Source organism: Oncorhynchus keta, chromosome 1, assembly GCF_023373465.1.
Source record: "Oncorhynchus keta strain PuntledgeMale-10-30-2019 chromosome 1, Oket_V2, whole genome shotgun sequence".
Classification (NCBI taxonomy): Eukaryota; Metazoa; Chordata; class Actinopteri; order Salmoniformes; family Salmonidae; genus Oncorhynchus; species Oncorhynchus keta.
In genome coordinates this window covers 61,553,464-61,556,874 of record NC_068421.1, presented here as the reverse complement: position 1 = coordinate 61,556,874, position 3,411 = coordinate 61,553,464, and the positions used below count along the sequence as shown (strand labels likewise).

The window sequence follows — 3,411 nt, the reverse complement described above, 5'->3', positions numbered from 1 at the left end:
GGACACACATGCACACGCACACGCACACACTGTCACTCTCTGGGAAGATGACATACACACACAACGGGCACCCAGCCGTGGGAAGGAATGTCAACTTGTCTGAGTGAGAATGGCAGTCACCAGGGACATTGCGTCACACGCCCACATTGCCTGCAATACTGTAACAGTGCCATCACCAGCCGGAGTGTGTGTGTTTCACGTATTTTGATTCTGATGTGCTTATGTGAATAAAGTGCATTCGGAAATTTTTCAGACCCCTTGACTTTTTCCACATTTAATTACATTACAGACTTATTCTAAAATGAATTAAATAGTTTTTTTCCCTCCTTCATCTACACACAATACCCCATAATGACAAAGCAAAAGAATATATTAAAAAACGCACCTTTGGCAGCGATTACAGCCTCGAGTCTTCTTGGGTATGACGCTACAAGCTTGCACAACTGTATCTGGGAAGTTTCTCTCATTTTTCTCTGCAGATCCTCTCAACCTCTATGAGGTTGTATGGGGAGCGTCGCTGCACAGCTATTTTCAGGTCTCTCCAGAGATGTTTGATCCAATTCAAGTCCGGGCTCTGGCTGGGTCACTCAAGGACATTCAGAGACTTGTCCCGAAGCCCCTCCTGCGTTGTCTTGGCTGTGTCCTTAGGGTCGTTGTTGTGTTGGAGAACCTTCACCCCATTCTGAGGTCCTAAGCCCTCTGGAGCAGGTTTAATCATACCAGAGAATCTTGTTTCTCATTGTCTGAGAGTCTTTAGGTGCCTTTTGGCAAACTCCAAGCTGGCTGTCATGTGCCTTTTACTGAGGAGTGGCTTCCGTCTGGCCACCATAAAGGTCTGATTGGTGGAGTGCTGCAGAGATGGTTGTCCTTCTGAAAGGTTCTCCCATCTCCACAGAGGAACTCTGGAGCTCAGTCAGTGACCATTGCGTTCTTGGTCACCTCCCTGACCAAGGCCCTACTCCAGATTGCTCAGTTTGGCTGGGCGGCCAGCTCTAAGAAGGGTCTTGGTGGTTCCAAACTTCTGTGTTCTTGAGGACCTTCAATGCTGCAGAAATGTTGTGGTACCCTTCCCCAGATCTGTGCCTCAACACAATCCTATCTTGGATCTCTACGGACAATTCCTTCGACCTCATGGCTTTGTTTTTGCTCTGACATGCACGCTCAACTATGGGACCTTATAAGCCTTTCCAAATCATGTCTAATTAATTGAATTTACCCCAGGTGGACTCCAATCAAGTTGTAGAAACATCTCAAGGATGATCAATGGAAACAGGATGCATCTGAGCTCAATTTCGAGTCCCCGAGCAAAGGGTCTGAATACTTACGTAAATAAGGTATTTCTATTATTTTTGTATTTATTTTTTGCAAACATTTCTAAAAACCTGTTTTCACTTTGTCATTATGGGGTACTTTGTGAAGCTTGATGAGAGACATTGTTTATTTGATACATTTTAGAATAAGGCTGTAACGTAGCAACATTTGGAAAAGGTCAAGGGGCCTGAATACTTTCCGAGTACACTGTATGTATATAGTGATACATTATTTGGTTATGCGTGTACATAGATACTGTATCTGTGCCCCGGGCCTATTTACCATGGTATTGTTGTGACATTGTGTTACAATAACAAATCAGAACTCTGATACGCGTTACATAAGTACATTTTCCACCCGTGGTGACTTTTTGTTTTAGTGGCAGACTTGCACTATTGCAGTACGTAAGCAACCATCGAGAGAAGCAGATAATAACAATGGGACATTGAAGAACATAAGATACGGTTACGGTATTAAGAAGTCAACAATCAGTGTGTGCCGTAAAATATATAAAAACAGGTGCTAATTTCCTCCTTCATGAAATCTACTAACAGACAAGCTGGCTTTCATGGCTGAGGTCCTGAGTTCTTTTGCCAAAGTCAACTGTCTGTTTGTTGACCCACACTCCTGTCCTTACAGGTTCTCTGGTTCTCTTTAAGCACACACAGGGGTTTATTGAAATGATAAGCAGCAGGTTAAAGATCCTATATGACTATTTGAAGAACAGAGGATGAAAACAGCAGCCAAACAAGGCAAGCTAAGCCACTCTTCCTTGGAGTGCTGAGAGACAGGAAGCTAGAGTATATCAACAAGACAAGCTATGCAGCACTACACAAGTTTACACAAGTGTATATTTCCAATAAGTACCATAGCCTGAAGAAAAACATAGACACACAACATAAACAGAATCTTTTTCAAAACACAACTTTAATTAGAAAATATTTCCCCAAATTCTTCCCAAATCTATACAAAATATTTGCACCAAATAAGAGTTCTCCCAATGTTAGTCTGTAATATGTACAGTGCATCATCTCCTGTCACACTTGCTGTTAATGAGGTGGTCTAATATAACAAAATAAGCTGAATACAATTAATAATTCATCAGAGCCTATGTTCAGTTCTACAAGGAAATATAGCTATACATTTAGTTGCACATTCAGACCCAAGTCCTTTACCAAACATGTTTTTGAGTAAAAAACAACAACACATTCTTCACACTGCAGCAAAGCAATCTTCTCAAACCTGAATAAATTCGATGCATATTGTATGATCCATGCCTGCAATTTGTTATTACTGACTTCAATTTAATGGAAGAGGTTTTAATCTGACTTTGAAGTCCTTTTCCACTGACACACTCATCATCTGCTTTAGTGACGCACACAGGTCAAAATATCATTGCCTGTATTATCTGACAGACTCCATCCTGCTCCACTCACTCATATTTATAGAGGCCATATCGCTTAAATTACACCAATATAGAATCCAATATAAAATGCTACTGAACATGAAACAAGTTGAGCACAGCCTGAGCCTACTAAACTAAATATTGACTGAACATAAATATTGATAGGGGACCAGAGTAAAAGGGCAAGCCAACTATGAATAATGAGTTGTTGTTTATAGTCTTGACACAATGATTAAATCCTTGTTTGCTGTGTAACCTTTCATGCCACTCTGCAGCGAAGCACAAAAAACTCCACTGCTCAAATCAAAGCCCTACCGTAGCCTAAAGCCTACAACCATTCACATCATAACTGCATGTTGATTTTTAGAGCTATCAGACAGTGGCAAGACTTGAACCACCCGCGATGCCAGACGTTCCTTTTAACTGGCCTCTCTGAGCCACCTAATAGCAGTCCTAACAGGGTCCTAGGAATTTAATGAGATATTTTATTACATTTCAGCTTTAACATCAGCATGCCTGCCAGCTAGTAATAACCCTGTACTTGGATGCTGCTCTTAAGCACTCTCATTTGTTGGTTAATGTATACATTCACCGGCGTTGTTGTTCCCATATGAACTCAATGTATAGCAGGTGACTGGTCGTAAGGCAGGCACATTAGGGGAAGAGACTAAACAAAAGTATCCAGCAAAAACCAA

General features: G+C 41.4%; 1 protein-coding gene across 4 annotated transcripts in view; it reads right to left on the bottom strand.

Annotated features, from left to right (window-relative positions):
* Positions 1-2,219: 2,219 nt before the first annotated feature.
* The window catches only part of LOC118390027 (guanine nucleotide-binding protein subunit alpha-11-like), a 13,605-nt gene continuing 12,413 nt past the window's right edge, over positions 2,220-3,411 (bottom strand). For all 4 annotated transcript variants that reach the window (XM_052457163.1, XM_052457154.1, XM_052457155.1 and 1 more), the window contains one exon: positions 2,220-3,411. This exon is cut by the window's right edge and continues 833 nt beyond it. The gene's annotated coding sequence lies outside the window, so the exon portion shown is untranslated.